The sequence below is a fragment of the Parasteatoda tepidariorum genome, chromosome 5 (genome assembly GCF_043381705.1).
Source record: "Parasteatoda tepidariorum isolate YZ-2023 chromosome 5, CAS_Ptep_4.0, whole genome shotgun sequence".
NCBI classification, from domain to species: domain Eukaryota; kingdom Metazoa; phylum Arthropoda; class Arachnida; order Araneae; family Theridiidae; genus Parasteatoda; species Parasteatoda tepidariorum.
This window is the reverse complement of record NC_092208.1, coordinates 43,244,723-43,266,450: the sequence shown is the minus strand read 5'-3', so window position 1 is coordinate 43,266,450 and position 21,728 is coordinate 43,244,723. Positions and strand designations below refer to the sequence as shown.

The window sequence follows — 21,728 nt, the reverse complement described above, 5'->3', positions numbered from 1 at the left end:
AGCTATAACTAGCCCGGCAGATGGCGGATTCGAACCCACAATCCCCCTGTAAGATCTAATGCACTAGTTTTGCACTGACGTCGAATTAGAAGTTAGTAATAGATAGGCTAGCATTGCAAGGCCAGCATTGCAGATAGCCATTACATGCATTATGTGTTTATTTTATTTTTTTAGACGAAGTAAATAGTATAAGATTTTTTTAAAAAATTAATATTGCTTATATCGAAGTTCGTAGTCGAGGAATATTAATTCATCTAAATTTCATTTTATTCTTCGTTTATATAATAAATTATTTCGTCTGGTTTGTTCGATTAAAATTATTTAAAGTTCACGTTTCTGTTGTTAATTGGTGAGAAAGTTAATTACCACTTGCTTTTAATCAAGATAAGTGAAGCATTTTTCCAAATAAAATTTTTTCATTTATTTTTCATTAAAAACGTGTAAACGTCATAAATTATCAGCTAAAAGAACAATAAAATCACCAAAAGCTCCCTTCCTTGATTACTCTGAAACAGACTGATTTTTAAAATTACTCTTAATTAGAAAAACTCGCTAATTCATTAAACAAAATGTACCGGATAAGAAAAAAACGTAAAGTTTGATTAAATCGAAAAGAAAAGAAAAAAAAGAAAGAAACTTGTAACTCACCAGATCGTCTCTCGATGCCGAATCAGAGATATTAAAATCGAGCCGAAACCAAGAGTCAAATATGAGATCTTTAAAGTATTGTGAAACATATTTAAATTATACAGACAGATGTAATTGTAAATAAATAGCATTCTGTTAACATTAAATAGTTTGCTCTATTTTAGAAGTCTTTATATATTTCAAATATTTATTATTGGCATACGACTCTAATTGTTTAGGTGGCCATATTTAATTTTAAACGTATCTCATTGATCGAGGTGAAGCAGAAAACCAAAAGCCGAGAACAACTAGTCAAATTTTCTTGTTGTGACATAACTAAGTTAACTGTTAATTGAGTTTAATGCCAAAACGTAAATATTTTCCTCGTAAAATTACTACCAGCCTTTTCACGTCATGTTCACCAGAAAGCTCTTCATCTCACTTCGTGTTAAAATCTTGAATAAAGCTAAATCTTTCACCTCTTTCTTTCTTTATTTTTTCTTTTGAGTTATAATTACTAGACTTGTTAATTCAAGCTTTCTGCAATTTATTAAGCTTGGCAGACAATTAATACATTTATCCGCAAAAAATAGAAGATTTTTAATTTTTTGGTACTTTCAAATTTTTGTGCTAGAATACACAACTAGAAAAAAAAATATAAGAGAATCATCAATTTTATGTTTATTTTCGGTAGATCTGCATGTCATCTTCATGGTGTGTCGTGTCTTATTAATAAGCATTATGAACTTAATCAGTAATTCATTATGTAGAGCTAAATATTTAAATTTGAAATATTAAGAAAGTTTTTCAATGCCCATCCACATATTGACATTCATCTTTATTAACATTCTTCATTTTTAATTTTCGTTTATCATATCAGAAGAGTATATGCTTTGGGCACTTTCTCAAGGGGCACCACATTAGGTGTGCCAACGTGACTTGCAGTTAGAAGTACAGATAGAACAGAGAAGAAAGGATGAATATCTATGCCTCTGAACGGGATTCGAAACCGGGACCTTTCTGACTAGAGGTCAACTCCCTGACCACCATACAGCCTGTTCGGCAGTTCAGAAAGATTTTCTCAAGCATTTGACAATAGCTTTAGTGCCGATAACTTTAATTTTTTTAATAAAAATATTAAATTCTTTTGCTTAGAAAGAAATAAAAAAATTTTGGAAATATTGCGAATATTTTTAAAAAAATGCTTTTTGTCAAAAATTTTATTCCCAAATCATTCGTTCATTCATTTTCACATTGGGTTGTTAAATTTATCTTTCTTGGAGACACGTTTTTGCTTTCAAGATAGTTGAACTTTGGTAAAAGATACAAAAAGAAGGAAAAAAAAAAGAAAAAAGATCAGTATTCTTTCTTCTTTCTCAATTTCCTTGCGTTTCATCTCAGCCTTTATATTGCCATTTAAGTTCTAAAGAGGAAAACTTCAAGGATAAGAAAGGATTTTAAAGGTTTTAGTTGTTCCTTTTTATATCCCAAACGGCCAAACTGAGAATCATCTTGGTGTAAAAGCGCAGAAATATAAAAATTTTAGTGAGGAAAAAATCAAAACGTCTGGGAAAGATTTCTTCTCCAAAAGGTTATAAAAACGTTCAAAGACTATTGCTAGACAGTGAAAACGACTCTCTAGGCGAATGGCGAATTTTAGTATTTCGAATTTTTAAATGCTGCACAACGTTCACAGATTTGAAACTGAGGATACAAGGTTGCTTACAAATGGAAATTACTATCAAAAATGAATGAAACACATAAAACCATATTTCCTTATTATTTTTGACATCTAATTTCAAAAGAAACTTGAATTTAATTTTTTTTAAAGAATGCCTTGCGATAGAATATTAAATCACGCTACCAAATTTTAACAATAGTTATTACTACAGTTATTATTACTAACAGTTTACTACTAAAATATAAGATTTATAATTTGATAGTGAAGGATCTCAGCAAATTCATACTAAGGCTTCTCTGAAAAATATAAATAAACTCCTTTATATTAAACTGTGTACGTGCATAATGCTGGTAAAACGCACTTCAACTTGAGGTACAACGTTTATTTGTTAAAGCTAATGTTGCATATTACAAAATCATTTCCAAAATTAAGCTTGCTCAATAGTAACAACGCAAAACTTTCTTACACAAACTTGAAGTTTCCATAGACAGTGAAACTTCTACGAAAAAACGCCTCATCCAAGGACCATTTTCTTAAAGTATCGATTTTTTACACTATCAACGTAATCTTAAAAAGTCCTCTACAAAAGACCGGGCAAACCTTAACGAGTAAACCGATTATCAACCATCCTATTATAAAATTATCTTGTGTTGCGTAAAGTAAGCAAAAATAGATTCCAAGCCAAAGGTTTTTTCGTCATTGACTTTTGCTTATAACGGGTAGAGGATGATATGTTAGAAAAAAATTAAAATAATCCAAAATTTCTTCATACATTTAAATGCTTATAATTAAAAAAAAATATCTAGAACAATTTATATATTATATAGTAATCAATAAATAAAATCACAAACAGTGTTCTAAATGTTGCGTTATTATGAATAACTACAAAATGTGACTAATAATTTATACGTATTTTTGAGTTAACTATTTTAGAAAATGTTAACAGTTCTAGAAGTGACTATCTCTCTTAACCCTTTTAAGACTGATTTCTAATTTCTTGTAGAGAAAGTTTTCTTTTTGGCAGCTTATGTCAAACCATTGATAATATCACAATAAGTTTTTTTTTTTAAAAAAATCTGGACTGACTTCTTGCAGTTAAGCCTTTGGACATGGAGGTCAATTTTATCTTTTCAAGTAAGTCATTTTTTGTCTCACCAGTGTCTTAGGGTAATAGATAAAAATAACATGAAACATTTTTAATATCATGCGCTAATTATGGTTTAAAACAACATAAAAGATTTTGAAAAATACTTGTATAAGAACAATACATTTTTCTTAGCTTAATTTCAGTTATTTTCCTCACGAAATTATGCATAAATCTTCACAAACATGTGATTTGTTTCAAAGTTATGCCACCATGACAGTTTTGCAAGTACTGCCAGCGAAACAGTTTTGCAAGAATTCAAGAAGGGAAGATACAAATATTGTTACGTGATAATCAAATGTAGAAATAGAGTCTATTTAGCCTAACAGTCTACTTGGAGCGCCTTATGGGAATTATGGAACAGTTCCGTCATGATCGATCAATTTCTCGTGTACTGCATGGTAGTCTTGCCCTAGATGTTTCACTGCAATTGCATTTTAAATTCAATTGAAATGCAATCTTTCAAATTCACACTTTATGCCCAGCAAGACATTTTTTTGCAGAATTCCTTTATGAGTATTTGTTAATGATAAGGATCTCACTTTACATTCGCATTTTTAATGTAAACATGTTAAAAAAAAGTTCCCAAATTTTGCACATTTGTAATGCAGAATAAATGGCAAACAGGATGTCATTATAGGCATTAATTAGTTCAAAAATATTATTTTAAGGCAATATTTCGATACAATATTTCGCATAGTACTCACATTTCTTTACTAAAGTTAATGTCTAAACTGCGGCTTCTTTAATTTTGTTTCTGATTCTCAATTTTTTGTTGCCTTACAAAACTGTTACCAAATCCAACTACTGAATTGTTGTATATTTTGTTTAGTATAAAAATGTATAATGACTGTTTGTGCCAAATTAATTTGAAGAAAAATATATTTAGAATGCATTTCAACAAGGCCTGAAATTGAAGCAAACTATTTAATATAATCGATCAATTTTCAAAAAAGTTATCTTTCTTTTCAATTCATTAACTTTAATTTTGACATCCCTTTAATTAGATAGTTTTTAAACAGGCACTTCTGTCTATGTCTGTTGTCATAGACTGTCTGTTTGATTCTTGTCTGTCTTGTTAATCCTTGTCAGCCAGATCCTTTTCCCTATTGTTATATCAACATCTGTAGTTATCTATGATAATATTTTTTTTATTTTCATAAATATGACCATAAGTGTTTGACTTATGCAAATAATAAAATAAAAAGTAATAAAATAAAAAATAATAAAAAGTTAGTCACGATCCCTCTGTGTTGCTCCTGGACACAATAAATTTCTCTTCGAAGCTGTAAATTTAATTGCGACAAAAACATGCTATAAATCCTTGAGTCAATTTTATCACTACATTCTGGCTACAGTCCTGGCATCAAAACGAGCCTTCCAGTTCTTCAAGTAAATGTTTAGAATATCAGAGCAAACAAAGAAACAAACTACTACAAAAGCAATAAGTTCAAAACAAGACTGCATATCGAATTAGATCCGGTCGTCTGTTTTTGTGAAATTGAAAGACCCCATCTGGTATCCTTCTGGGTTTTATTTACTCTTAGTCCATGTCTAACTTTCATTTTTTTCCCTGCGATTCGTAAAAGCAAAAGAAAGCAAGAGCACACATAACTCTTAAATGTATCTCAAGAAAAATGGGTTTCTCATTTCTCTTCGATACACATAAAAAGTAAGAGATTAGAGGAAAAGAAAGCTTGCGCATAAGTCTCTAAGGAAGCTTTTCAATGAACGCAAAACGACGATTGATTACTTGCTGAAACTAAGAGTTTTCCGCAAGGGAATACAATGTGTCGTCATCAGTCTTTGACCAATAATCGATCAAAACGAAATTTAGAGTTTTCCTTTCTCTATCTAGTAAATACTCCAAGACATAAAGGAGATGATATATTCTTGAATTTCGCATTTTAAATTATAGAAATTTCAGAAGAATAGAAAAATATCGATTAAAAAAATAAACCTTGAAAATCGAATGAAAATACTCAATGAATAAAATTGAATACAAATGAGCATGAAAATAAATAGAATATATCTTAATTTATATTTGAAAAGAGATAGAGAGATTTATATTTCAAAAGAGAGATATCAGTTAAAAAAAAAATTTGGAAATTTTGGAATACATTAAAATGTAATAAAATTAAAATTTTCAGTGAGCTTGATGAGATGCTTCTTAAACTTGATTACACAATACTGCGGCTTAATTTAATTTGAAACATGGTTCACCAGCAGTACCCAATTAGGAAAAATTAAAAAAAAATAATAATACAGGTTTATAAAACACCGGTTCTGGTAGGATACTGGTTCCAGTCTTAAACCTCCCCCAATATTATTATACCGAAAACGGTATTTCATAAACGGTATCATACAGGTTCTGGTATGATACCGGTATGAAATGGTATGAAATGGTATATGAAATGATGTATGGACACCGGTATAAAAAATAAATTCTCAAAATTTACGAAATTTTCTTCGTATTTGACGAAACCATTTCCTGGTAAATGTTTCGAGTGAATATTTCGTCAAACTGAGAAAAAATCTATGTCTGTTTGAAGTTATGAATTTTTTCAGAATCGTTCGACTTTATTTTAAATATCAATTAACCCAATTGATTGGAAATCTAGATTAAAATTTAAAATAAAATGAATGAGAGAAGATTTTCTCACAGCCAGGAATTCTCATCGGAAATCATGATTAGCACGCGATTACACTAACTTTTGTTGCATCATTTCATATTGTGAAAACGGTTTTAAAATTAGATTTTAAAAAAAAATATTTGAGAACTTTCAGAGTTCACTGAGAAGACAAATGTGTGAAGAATCGTCAAATATGTGGAGATTCATATTTTGTTAAAAATCCTGTGATTTCGCGGAGAAATAATTGTCTAAGATAACAAAATGCAGCTCAAGGATAGAATCGTCAAAAATGAGAGTCATATATCTCTAACACTGACTTAACATGTTATTACCCGTTTCACGCCTTAAGTTTGGTATTAAAGATAAATTTCTTAATAAATTCGATCAATTTAGGTAGCAGATATTATGATTCAATAACTAACATATTTTCTTTGAAGTGATACACGAATTTATAACAAAAGAAATAAAAAGGATCTGTTAGTAAAATGTATTTGTTTCACTATTTTTTTTATTAGTTATAAAACTAGAATTTTAAAAAATAGATGTTTATAACATAGCGTGGAATAATATTGGTATTTTTTTATCATAAAAAAATTGGTGTAGCAAATTTTTTATTACTGTCTTAAGAAATTCGTAATTTATTTGAATTTGTTTTGAGTGTTCTTAAGAGACATATATTGGCTTTCATGGACATGACATTACACACAATGACAAGATAAATTATTTCTAATAATTCAAATCTATTTTATCCAACGAGAACTAAGAGGTAAAGTATTATCTTGATTAAAATATGAAATTAGCAGGGATTGTCGGCGAAGTAAATACAAACGCGAAACTGATGTCAATATAATGTTAGTATCAGAAAGACGCTTATAATACTCTAAAATTTACTCTATAAATTAACAATTTTGAATGTCAACAGTTTAGAACAGTTTACTGGAGCAATTAAGTTTGAAACCACTCAATTTGAAAATAAATTTAAACATATGTCTAGGCATAATTTGAAACCAAAATATCATAGTTACAAAGTAAATATTAAGTATATCATTTTCTATTCATGTATTACGCTAGATAATTTTCCTATTGTCGAATTCTTAACAACAGTTTAATAATCTCTCGTGAAACTTCGTAATAAACCGAGAATACTTATAATAGTTAGATCGTCAACAGTTTGAAAACTAATTATTAAACGACCTAAATCAACTGCTTCCATTTATAAGAGTACATGTTGAATAAAGAGTTATACATTTTATTCAGTTTTATCCTGGTATAATTTATTTCAGAACACATAGTCTCATTAGAAAGGTTGCAAATAAATCGCTCTTAACCATTCACCTTCAGAGTTCTCCCCCCCCCCAATATATGATAATAGTTGAAAATTATTCGACTAATCATTAAGTTAATTCCAATTAAATAATTAGGGTTAATAATTATTTTGTTTCAAACTTTATAACCCGTGTTGAGCAATCGACCGGATTCTGAAATTACGACTATCAATGTTCAACTCTGTAGGCGTGTAATTTTGAACAAGGAAACTCTTGGATAAACTACCCGTCTTGGCGAACTTTTTTCATGGAATTTAACAGCATTAGAGTTTCATGGAGGGGAAAACCACGAAAACCTCTTACAGTTAGCAGGATTCAGGGAATTCTCACCCATAAACAGCCTACCACTGAAAACATTTTACGTCCGCACGGTAAGTAGAGCGAGACGAGAGTGGAGTTTGTAAACAGAACTCCAACCAGCGCAGAGCGGAATTCCAACCAGCCACCACTGGGTTTCAAACCTGGGTCATCTCATTGGGAGGCGAAAGCTTTATCTTCTAAGCTACCGTTAATAACCATTTGCCTTTAAGTGGAGTTGGATAAGGTGGCAGTTCCAAAAGTAAGTTCTCTCTTTTTTCATTCTCTTTTTTTTTTAAATGCAATTAAACTGCTTATTTGGTGTAACATTTACAACATTTTAAGTTTTCACATCTTATATAATTGAAGCATACTACATCATCCTTTGTCTATTTTTCTACATAATTTTCATTTTGGCATAGGCATTCTTGTATGCATTGTGACAATTTTGCATGCTTATATCATGCCAGCTTCCTACCATGCCTTAGAGAAAGTGTTCATTTCACATTTTATTTTGTGGTTGGAACTGATTCATCTTCCGGTGGATTGTTCTTTCAAATCAGAGAATCAATGGGTGCCATGTCCTGCTTACAGTCCATGTATGTTATGTTTCTTTGAAACAGTAAAAGGTGTTTACTCGAAAGTGAGTCATCTACTCGACTGCAGTTTAATGGAAAATTATTCAGTTTCGCGACTACGGTTTAACAGAAAATGATCAAACTTCACGTCTACGGTTTAATAGAAAATGATTATTTTTAGTGACTACGGTTTAATAGAAAATAATTCAGCTTGGTGACTGTAGTTAAATAGAAAGTAATTTAACTTCGTGACTACGGTTTAATGTAAAAGGATTTAGTTTCAAAGTCGAGGTGAAAACTGGTATGGCATGAACAGGCAAAGTATGTCTTAGTGTCTACTGACTATCACGAGATGAACTCCTTGCGTAACGAAAAGCTATCATATCCGCAATCATGTGCCTCATTGGCACATGATTGCTGGATTGTACGAAAATGTAGTAAATATTTTCGAAAATAAACAGGTTTTTGTATTCATAAAGAAAAAAAGATTAAAAAAAGAAAGAAAAAAAACATAAGTTTACACTCGGAACTACGTTAGCTTTCAAAAATAAAATTCTCCGTTTGACGATTTAGCAACCCTTGAGCTATATTTCGTTAAGTTTGAGAATCAGTTCATCGCGAAATCACTTGATTATTTTTATCAGAAGTATATCTATAGAAGTAATCTCAAATGTATAACAAAAGTGTTTTCTCAACTCGGTATCCCATCGTGGTGCATTGTGGGAGGTTGTTAACTAGAATGATGAAATTAGAATGAAAACTAGACATCGAAAATACAGTGACGAAACAAACCAACCTGCCTGTAAGATGGTCAAGAAGTTGCCTTGTACCAGGTAGATCCAGGTTTCGAATCGCGTTTCGGTCATATGTGTAATTCATCGCTCTGTTCTATCTGTCCTTCTGTGTTGTTTTGGTAACATTGATCCACCAATATGGTGCCCACGATAAAGTGATTATTAATCAACTTTGATATATTACGCGCTATAAGGTTTCATTTATTTTAGAGAAAAAAATAGAATGGCGGAATATTTCCTAATTTTGACGCAATTCGTTTCTTCGAAGAAATGAAGATAGTTTTTTCGTCACTTTGACGAAGTTTTAGCTTGGAGCATATACCAGGAAATTTTTTTAAACAAAAACGAAGGAAGTTTTGGGAAATTTAAGTATCCATTTTCTACTATGCTCCAGTCATTATGTTTTTGTCTTTTTTTTCCAATTTAATTTATCAAATTACATCTTATAAACCTGTACTTAACATTAAAAAAGATTGAAATAATATTTAACATCGAAATTTTACATCATATCTAGACTTTTAACTTTCATCCTGCATTATTAAATATTGATTTTTTATTAAAAAATGTGAGCAATTTCATTTGAAAATTATGTTCATACAATTATGTCTAGCTGAAAAGTACCATCCTGCATTGATTAATAACTAAAATTTCAATCAGTTTTTTATTCTTTATCCTTGATTTAAAAACAAAATGCAAGGCGATTAATTACTTAACTTCCAACAACCCATGCCAGGTTGCCTAGAGATTTAAAGGTAACCTTTGCTAAACGTAAGAAAGTCTGAAAGGTAAACTACTGCACCCTGATTTAACGATTTAAGAAAATACAGAGAGCAATTTTATTTTCAGCGTTGGCAACTGTTATACTGAACGATGAATTTGCTTCTTTATGTGTGAAAACATGATAATCTTATTGGATTTTCTCCCACGATGGCAACGTTGAAGGATTAATAAAATATTTTTCTTTTCTTACAAGCTTTTCAGCTTTCAAAAGCAGCTAAATTGGTGATGAATTGCGGAAAACTTTTCGAAGCATATATTGATTTTTCTATCAAACGAAAATTCTAATGGAACAGATTTAAAGTTATGTACTTTTTTATTAACTCAAAAACAGGGATAATACGATTTTGGAGCTTTAATATTAAAGTATTAGAGTAGTTTAATGACTTCTGAAATATCAAAACAACATTTTTAGAAACTTACATTAAAGATTTTTAAAGATTTCATGGACTCAGCGTTCTATTGTAATTTGATCCGAAATATTTTACAATATAGAAAATGGAATGGATCGTATTACAGACAATAATACTTCTTACAATATAGTGCTTTTTATACTACTAGCATTAGCTAGACATTTAAGTAAATTTATTTCTAATTATTAATAGCACTGTAAATAATATTTTTCTCCAAAAAATGTAGAATAAACTGCGAATTAAATACTCAGATGATGAACACGAAGCCTTAATTAGGTATAATATTGTTTTACAATAATAAATTAAAACAGGTGAAGCCTTTTATTAATTTTTAATTGATTGCATAAATATCGGAATTAATGATTACAGATTTATGTTTAAATATTTGAACTATATTTTTTACATTAAAAGGGTCAAACCATAAAGCGATCTTACACTTAATAATCACACTTTAAATTCTCTTCATATTCTAGTATCCATTAGTAAAATCTTTTATAAAATCTAATAATATAAAATCAAAGTTTCGTTTTATCTTTTAGGAAAATAGATTTATAAAATGCATTAAAAACAGAAAAGCAAATAATCATAACTTTCTAAAGGATGGTTGCTATGGTTAACGCCATGTTCCTTACGTTCGAGATAGTTGAAAAAAAGGTAATAAATTCTTTCAACAGTTTAATTTTTTATCTTGTATCCTACTTTAAGTAATAGAAAATCTATGACGATAAAAATAATCTTTTTTTTTTAATTTTATGAATGATTGTTTCGTATCCACGGACTCTTACTTTAAAATTTGAAGAGTTCTACTTCAACCAATTTGCTACGAGCTATTAGTAATTTCTGCTTTATGAATTCGATGTTACTTAAACTGATTATGCTTAGGTTTTTGATTATATAATTTTAATAAAATTACAAATAATTGTTGTGTACAACAGGGTGGAATATTCTGACATCAATCTATGGAGTTTAATAAGATCAAGAGTTGTTATTAATACAGTTTTTAATATGTTTTTGATGGGCGTTTCGAAGCTTTTAACTCTTCTTAGAAGGATTGGAAAAATACGTTATGGCTGGATTATATCGATTAATTGTCTATTTGCTATATCTACAACAATTTTGTCAAGGTTCATCAGAATTACCAAATCCTTCTGATAAAAAAAATAATAAAGAAGCACCTGTATTTCCATTCAAACAGAAAAATGAGATCTAACACGAAAAAACATTATTAAATGGGGAAAAAAATGAAAAATCATTTCCCAGTGGAAAGAAAAATCCTATCATTGCACAATTTTTGAAAGAAAAAAAAATCTCCAAGTATTTTCGGAATGAGAACTTCATGAGAGTAGCTTAATGATTAAAAAAAAACTTTTGACACGTCAGCAAAAATAGTCCTGATGGTGTCATGTCTTTGATTCCAACACAGCCTTAAATTTATTTATTTTTTGAATTTAAGACAATGTTTTTTTTTTGCTGATTTTTTTATATATTCCAAATATTGTTATTGTTTTACAAATATTTTAATAGTTATTTTCATTTTTTTTTTTGAGCGAGAACATCAATAATGTTTTTTCTTTAATGTAGATATTAAGTAATTTTAGAAGATAATGCGTGAAGAAAATGTAATTCTAAAGTTAATTTGTACCGTATATAAACCGGAAGTAAACTTTTTTTTGGTTATAGTAAGCATTGAAAACAAACACGCGATAAGTTATTAAGATTAAAAGAAAACAGTTTATGTAGACAATTTTAAAGAAGTTATTGATTAATTAAATTGAAGGAAGAAAAGGTCACAAAATATTATTGAAAACCCGAACTCAAAATGTTTAATCACCGTATAAGAATGATAATTTCATTCATAAAAAATAAGACAACATCTGTTTAAAAATATTGCGCACACTGAGTTTTAAACCATGCCAATATAGAAGACAAACAAATTCGCTATGATCCCATTTTAGTTTTAAATTGCTACCAAGTTTATAGTAAAATACTTTTCTAAATATACTTTTAATACCACATAATTATCTAGTACCACCACATAATTATCTGCGATTTAATACGACAAAGTGCAAGTTAAAGAGGAGCGAGAAAAGAGCCGCAAGCGGCATTAGGTGGCCAGATGTTTAATACAGGTCAGTTCAATTATCTTCTTTAGGATCATAATGACAATGTTCTAGAGACTAAGGAAGATTGAGTAGAAAGCTTAAATGAAGTATAAGTCGATAGATAAACTCCGAAAGTTCCCTTTTCCTTGATATGAATGCAAAATCAGACAAACGTCACCAACTAGTCCATTGCCTGAAATCTGGGAGTTCACCTTTGATGGTAAGACAGTATTAAGACATTATTTTCACGATGTTATACTTAAATCAGTTGAATCACATGTTTATATCATAAACAACGAACTAGTCTACTGTCTTAAGTCCATGGCTATTCTTTTGATAGTCGGGCAGTACTGAGACAGGATCTTTATCTTTATGGAGTCATATTTAAAGCCAATGAATGGTCATGGGTTATATTTTTGCATAACATCTGAAACTAACTAGTCTTCTGTTTAAGTTCTACGACTCTTCTTTCGACGGTCGGGAAAAAAGTACAGAGACGTTATCTTTTGTAAGTCATACCTAACAACTGGAGAAATCACTTTTTTACATAGCGATCACCACCATGTTTACTGTCTGAAGCTTGAGACTCTTCTTTCTTTACGGTCGCTCAGTACTGACACAATATCTTTCTTGAATCACACCTGAATTCAAGTTCAATTACATATTTAGATTATGTCCATCACCTGTGCTCGTGTACTATTTGATGTATGCGATATTTTGTTCTCGGTCAGACACTATTATTGACAATTTTAATTAAAAAATAGAGACCGTTTAAGAAACAGAGTGTTCCATTCACACAAAACAACATATGCAATGTCAGTTAACAGTCATTGAACTTTAAACGGCAAGTAAATTTATTTATTAGAAATAAATAAGTAAACCCGTCGATGTTTTAGCTAGAATATACTAAATCAATACTTGTTACAGGAGTTCTCAAACTTTTAAACAAACTAAAAACCTTTTAAAAAATAACTTTTAGTTTCCTATATTTACTTTCAAAAATCAGTAAAATATTTCACATAGTTTTAATATTAATATTTCATTCTCGAGCCCAACTACTGAAAAATAAATGCACTGCGGAGAATGCCAAAAGCCGAAAATTTTTAAACAAATGGCCACTGTCAAGATGCACAAGTTCGTGTCTCTCTGATTTCTTTATATTTAAAAACTCCATCTCTTAAAACTTTTACTAAGATATTCCTTCGTGCTAAAAGGAAGTGTGTACGATGGGGGTTGTTTAAGCTCCGAGGAAAAGATTTCTTTCATTTGTCACGAATACTTTGGCATCATTGGTTTCGTGTGCTCCTTTGTATCCGGGTGAGTGTAGGGACGTTTCAAGGTTATTATTACGTGACGCAGTCAAGAAAAGGGGGCCTTTCACAAATAGAAAAATATTCTTCAAGAACTAAATTTTATGTTTAAATTGTTTAGGTCTGCACATCATTGCAGATAAACACGCGATTTAATGTTTATGATACGCAGAGATGAATTATGTGTTGTTCACATTAAATGTGCTCGTATTAGAACACATGTTGTTCTCAGAAAGTTTTTCACGTCATATGGAATAATGTTTTTACGCGAGTAATATTCTATTTTTATTTCCATTGAGAGCTCGTAACAGTTAGTCATGATAAGTCAATTAACATTTGCCAGCACCCTGCACAGTGATTATGGAAATGGAGCAAAATTTAAGCATGAAGAAAATCCATAATATTTATTTATATTTTGTAAAGAAATAAAAAGCGTTTAGAGTATAATTTTTCGTTAAATGAAAAGTGGCTATGGTAGATGGAGCCTTGGTGACTCAGGGGATAGAGTGTTCACCTCCCATTGAGGTAAACCCAGGATCGAATCTCAGCGGTGGCTGGTCCATATGAAATCAATCCCGATTCGCATCGATCACAGTGCTGACGCAAAATTATCCAAACTGGAAGACGTATCATGGGTTAGAATCCCTTTGCCATTAGGCAAATCGTTGGTGGTTTTCAGGATCTGGTTCAAAATTACAAGGCTACGGTGGAGAACACTGATAGTCGTGAACTCAGAATTGGATCGGCTTTTCAACGCCAATTATAAAATAAAATATGCAGAAAAACATAAAAAACTCATACAGAATTATTAGTCAGATGTTTAAACAACTTTTATCTAAATAAAAAAAACCTACCAAAATAGCATCTTTTTTTAAAGGTTTAAAACTGTTTGAAATATTTGAAACATTTCACGGTTTCAAAATTCAGACGAGTTTTATAGTTTTGTGGTATATAGTTTAAAATTGATGTTTATCTTCGAATTTAATAAGGCACTCAAATTGTGTTTTATATTCTTGGTAAAAAGAGCATTGAAGAGGATTTTCTTCCTAGGTTGATACGAATAATTTCAAGTGGTTAAGACGAATAATTTTAAGTCGTTAGATTATTTTCCAACCATTTTTTTACGGTTATTTTTTCGTTTTTACGGTCCTTTTCATGTGGGTTTTTAAACAACCGTAATTTCAATATGTTGTCATTTCAACATGAGAATTCTCCTTCTACTTAAATATTCTTTTATTTTCGTTAAATAAATCTCTTTAGGATTAGAGCAGACATACTTTCTTTAAGACTCTAAGAATCATAAGAATGAATTTTCTCGTCAGTGCATGCGCGTAGTGTTCATTCAAAAATCGAATGCACAGTCAGAACATGTTCTGCTTTATCCCAAATAACAGCGAACACGTGATACTTCTTGAAGAAGTTTAATTAGTTTATGTATTACTAGCGGCGAATGAAATGAGATTTCTTTCGTTGTTATCGGAAATGCGCGTTAGCATCGAAAAAAACGTATTCTTGCCAGAGTGTTGTAGAAGTGTAAAGAGAAATGAAAAATCCTGACAAAATAACCGATGCTTTGCTTATGAATATTTATGATATTTATGATACAATTTTTCCAGTTATTTCACAAATCATTATGGTCTCCAATCCTTCATGTTTTAAGTATCTTGTAAATTTTTCAGATAAGCGATGTTATTAAGCATGATTACATACATATTTCTTGGATGTTTGGAATTATGTATAGTATAATTATAAAAAAAATATATATTAAAAGTAATGTTAAATTAATGAAATAAAAATTCCTTTATTTTTTTAGAGTAATTATTTATGTTTATTTAGTCTTAGTCTGTTTTATATAATTAAACAACTAAATCAATAGTGTAAAATCACAATCAATTCATACAAACCATATTTTTAAAATGGATGAATATTTGATTCAAGAACTATTCTCAGAAAAGTCAGAATTTCTACTAACAGATATTCAAAATAAAAGTTAAAGACAATAGGTACAATTAGTCTAAGTAATTTATAAGCCGTAATAAAACTTAAACTTGTTGAATATATAGAAACGGTTCATTAAAAATATAATAATTTATTGTTTAAAGATAGTCTAAAGATAGTGATTAGTCAGGTCTATTAATTGTCACCCCTTACTGTTTACCAAATGTCCAGGGTTACAATTAAAAAATACCCTATTTAATAATGTCCCAATAAATAACTCTTTTGATAATATAATAAATATATCAAGAGTACTGATGTACTTAAAAACTTTAAAAAAACTTTATTAAAAAAAACTTTATTTCAAACTTAAATGTACTTTTATCTTCAAATTAGTTGTACCCAAAGTAATAGGTCACATCTGTGGACAGGAACAATAGTACCAATAAATTCTTCCACATAGCAGGGATACATTGCTGCAGTTTATAAATATTTTTTCCAAAGAACTATTTTGTTTTGGGCTACAAGAACGAGTTAATCGTTTTGTATTTTCACTATCATGCTTTGCTATATTCATAGCAATAATGCTATAGCTTGTTATGCTATATGATCTATTATGTTTTCGGCAATTCTTCGTGATTTGATGAAATCAACAAGTTACCTTTGTGGAGCAATTAGAATTCATATAATTGGATGAAATTAAAAAATTTTATTGACTAAAGTAAAATATTCTGTATTAAAACTATGTATTAAGTAATTGATTAGAAATTCTGTATTAAATATTTGAATACGAATTCTCATGATCTAATTTTAAGTGCATCAGTGTCTTAAGTATGGGAAATCGGGGCCTAGTTTAACGTTTTTGTGTTCACTGGGGAACAATTATTTTTTTTGTTTGTTTTCGGTTGCATGAGAATTTTTTGAACAGATCTGAGTGCTTTCGTATCGCTGATTTCAAATCTGCAATCGGTTTTTTTCCCTAAGCTAGTTTTTTAATGATATTTTCAGTCCATTTTTTGTCGAAATGCGCAAGTTAAAAACTTTTATGTAATGGAAGCACGGATAAATGTTGCAGCAAACTTTTATGGGAGTTAGGGCATATTATCTGAATTAAAATTGTATTGAAACTCATACCTGGAAATGTCATCATACACCTTTTCAATTATGCAACATTTCTTTTTGTACTTCTGAACGGGTAGTAAAATATAATAATCTCCTAGTGGTGTATGATGACATTTCAGGGGATGGGTTCCTCTTCAGTTTTAATTTTGATGATATTCCCTAAGTCTACTAGAAGCTTGTAGCAACATTTATGTGAACCGTGTTATGTAAAACGATTTTAAACTTGTACATTTCAAGAAGAAAGTAGACTAGAAATGTTTAAAAAAAACTGTTGATTGCCGAGAGAAACTGATTTAAAATCAGCAATGTAAAAATATCAAAGATCGGTATAAAAATTTCACGCAGCAGAAAACAAAACAAAAAAATTCCCCAGTTTTATGCGTAGACGTAAGACTAATGAGACGTATGACAAATAGATGAAATAACCAATGTGTTAAAATTAAAGTCACCAAATCATTTTTAGAGAATGTTATTGAATGAAAAAAATAAGCTTAATGTTGACAGTCGTACAAAAATGCATAAAATATGTGTTTTTTTTCTTCAGATTAATATATTATAAATAAAAAAGTATATCGATGCATTGCATTTTATATTCAACAACATCATTGCTAAATCAAGCATTTTATTACATTTTTGAGTAAATTATTAAATTCAATAAGTTTCTTGAAACAGCCCGTAGAATTTTATTTAATGTGTATTAAATAATACTTTTTTTCAAACTATTTTTTGATCAGTATATTTTTATCGTAAAAAAAGCACTAACCTGATGCATGTAACTTAATTAAGCCAAGTTCAAAACAACAACAAGAAAAACATTTCGCTAAATAAGTTTAAAATTTGTAAAAATAAAGATTTCTGGGGAAGATATCGCTTAAAGAAAACTTTATAAAGTTACCTTTATTTTCATTGGACTATTTTGAAGTGAAATATTTATTTTTCAACTGATAAAGGATACTTTCATCAGGATATCAAGCATTATATTTTTCTTTTAAATAATTATTAATCGTTAAAAAATGTAAGTATCTCAACAAAACTGCAATTTAATTAAATGTGCCTAAGTAGATAAAAGTTTATATCATTAAAATCTTTCTTCAATTTTTAATAACTCAATAATTTAAGAGTTACTAGAAAGTTTTCCTTGGCTGCCGTTAAACAAATGCGACACATTTTGAAGCAGTCTGGAATGAGACTAATTTGTGGAAGTTTATTAAGGAAAATTTGATATAAGTTCGGATTTTAAATTTATAGAATAAAATATTTTTGTAATAAATTTTTTTCTTTTAAACAATTATTAATCGTTAAACAATATAAGCATCTCAACATAACTGTAATTTAATTAAATGCGTCTAAAGAGATAAAGGTATATATCATTAAGATCTTTTTTTAATTATTAATGAGTTAATAATTTAATTGTTAGTAGAAGGTTTTCCTTGGCTGTCGTTAAACAAGTGGGACATATTTTAAAACAGCCTAGAATGAGACTAATTTGTAAAAGCTTATTAAGGAGAATTTGATATAAGTTTGGATTTTAAATTTATAGAGTAAAATATTTATATAATAAAAATGTTTCTTTTAAACAATTATTAATCGTTAAACAATATAAGCATCTCAACATAACTGTAATTTAATTGAATGTGTCTAAGTAGTTAAAGGTTCATATCAATAAGATCTTTCTCTAATCATTAATGACTTAATAATTTAAGAGTTAGTAGAAAGTTTTCCTGGTCTGTCGTTAAACAAATGTGACACATTTTAAAATAGCCTAGAATGAGACTAATTTGTAAAAGTTTATTAAGGAGATTTTGATATAAGTCCAGATTTGAAGTTTATAAAATAAAATATAACCTAATAAGGTTCCTTTTTGCATATACTACCGACAAAAGTTTCATAACCATGCATGTTTAAAGATGTAGATTTTAGAACGTTTGTAGTTCATTGGTGTACACAAAATAAAAATGTTTTGAGAAAAATGAATTAACTTTGATCTATTTTCCTTCCAATCCTGTAATTGGTCTTAAAAAATTATGTGAAATAATTGAATTAAAAAAGGCATATTTTTCATAATATTTCTTTTTTTCCATTTCGTAAAAAGATTTTGTAAATTTTTTAGCCATCACAATACAACATAAACCATTTTAAACTTATACAACATATTGCAACTTTGAGCTTATAGTACAACCCTCAATTTTTACGTTTTTACTTGTAACGTAAGTTTGTAGTGTTACAATATTTCAACGGAAGTGGTACGATAAACACCTATGAAAGTCACAAAGTTTGTAAACATCTAATATATATAATTCTCTTACGTGGCTCCCAAATTTTGGCTGTATTTCTTTTCCGCCGGTGGCAACATTTGCTTTGTTTGGTTTACGTTACTATTTCTTTTACATGGCGACAAAAAAAAGCCTCATTACAACTCCCCGAATAGCAACGCTAGAAAATCGACCAATGATTGCCGATAAAAAAGTCACATGCCAAATCTAGCCGAGGTAGCTCAACATACAGCGCTTTTTAAAACGGAAATAACCAGAGTGCATCAGCTGCGGCAATCTCATACTATTAAGCTAGGCAGAAGTGAGTAGTCTTTGTCGATAGATCTCTATTTTAGTATTTTGTCGAAAGCGCTTTTTTTCACGAATTTATATATTACGAATTTATTTGACGATTTTTGATTTATATCACGAATTATACTATAGCACATTTCTAATAGGTTTAACGAATTATATGTCATTTATTTGAATTCAAATTTATTTTAATGACTTAGTATTTACTAAAAAGATGTAATTTTTCTTAAAAAAAAAGTTTTTATATAGATTTGAATGATTGTTTTGAATTCTTAGAATTTTGTGCATTTGCAATGTACCCAAGTTAGTAGCGAGCGAAACAAGCTTGGTTTGCGAGGCAAACCATTTAAGATTGCGTAGCAATTTTCGGGGGTTGGCGAGCGTTGTCGAGCAGGGGGCGCAGCACACTAGTTAGGTAAAATGATTGTATTAAAAAAACGTATTTTTCATAATATTTTTTATTTCTACTTCGAAAAAAGATTTTGTAAATTTTTTAGCCATCACAATACAACATAAACCATTTTAAACTTATACAACATACAACGAGCTTGAGCTTATAGTACTATCCTCAATTTTTACGTTTTTACTTGTAACGTAAGTGTGCAGTGTTTCGATATTTCAACTGCAGTGGTAAGATACGCCAAAAACTTTTCTTACAATAACAACCTATGAAAGTCATAAAGTTTGTAACCATCTAGTTATAATCACAAAATCTATTTTACGAGATTTAATTTTTTTTATATTTATAGCAGTTCGTGAAAAATGAATGTCAGTAAATGAAGTGCTTTAATTTTACCCAATTATTTAAACTCTTTAATGTTAAAATATTTAAATAGTTTCCTTTTTCAAAGTTAAACTGAACGTCTCTGAGAGATAACCGCAATATTAGGTTCCAGATTCCTAAGTCCCAAAACTTAAACTAGGTTATAAAATATTACGTTAAAAAGGCATAAAATCACTAATTGTACTTATTTCAATATTCGAAAAACAATATTTGTATGATAATTATCTAATACCTATATGTACCTCGATTTTGGGTAGCCATTTTTTTTATTGAACCTCATTTTTAACATTTATTTCTAGCATAAAAATGTGAATTTCATAATATTATTTTTATATGGTTAATAAAAAACAATATCCACAAACAATATTTTAAAGATTCAAAAAACATCAAGATGGTAGATGAGTTTTTCAATGTTCACAAACTTTGCAAAATATTAAGTTTCGTAGTTTCATAATAAAGAATGTACATTAAATCATCAAAAGTGGTAAAATGACGGTAATGATGGTGCACAACATAGTCATGTAAAATTTTTTGTAAGAATTTAGATTATCATTAAAATAAATTTTAAAAACAAATTTTAAGAACCACGTTTTTCTATTGAACTAAAAAGGAGAAAAACAATTCTATTTTTGTCAAACCAAAAACAAAACCTTGGGGCAATTTCAGGTTGTCGAAGAAGTTCATTTCGAAGTGATGTATTTCTCCGCATTTTGTTTTTGCTCGAATTAAAATAAAATAAATTTCTTTTTCAGTTCGTTTAAAAACGCTTTTTTTCTAAAGAGAACTTTTTCATTAAAAAAGTTTTCTGTTACGGAAATATGTCAAAATTTCCATTGACTATGAAAAGGATAAGGAAAAAAATTATTATTGAGGTTAGGAAGCAATTGAAAACTTGTATTGTCATTCAGAACGCAACTCTAGAAAAATGTGACAGCTCTAGTTAGTCAGAGTTTCAATTGACGATAAATTCGGATTTGCTATACATTAAATTAGCTTATTTTTCAAACCAAAAACAATTGAAACTTGTATTGTTATTCTGCACAGAGGTCCAATTAAAGTTTTATTTCTCTAGCTAGTCGGAAAGTGGTTAAATTTTTAATTTTAAGATTATGCAAAACACACGAAGGCGAATAAATAAAAACGCAGTAAGTAATAAAATTAGTTCAATCCTAAATTTTAGCAATAACTGTTAATTTTACATAATACAAGTTGCTCTATCAAGTAATTATTCATAGACAATATGATTATTTATATATTATTCTGTTTTGAGTCAAATACAAACTATAACACCCAATCTCTGTTTGCATTGATGACTGAAAACAGCGCGTTTTGATTTAAATCTGTTATTTTATACACTATTTGCTCAAAAGAGGAGAATATTTGATCAATTTGCCGTAAAAGCATTCTCAATTATTTAATATTAAGCGTAAATGGAAATTTGAATATCAAATATTTTCTAATTATTTAAATGTATGTGCATACGAAATTCAAGCCAGTCTACTAATAACAAATTCTTCGGGAGTAGGTTTAGCTTAAGTTAATATTTAATTATATTCACTTATGTTCATATGTTCAATGTATGATTTTCACTCGACAAAACTCTCCATTTAAAAAGTGTCAGAAAATGATAGTTTTCAAGGCA

At 29.3% G+C, this 21,728-nt stretch overlaps 1 protein-coding gene across 4 annotated transcripts in view; it reads right to left on the bottom strand.

The window, feature by feature from the left end:
* The window catches only part of LOC107439128 (sodium/potassium/calcium exchanger Nckx30C-like), a 230,160-nt gene that overhangs the window by 49,469 nt on the left and 158,963 nt on the right, over window positions 1-21,728 (bottom strand). The window lies entirely within an intron of this gene.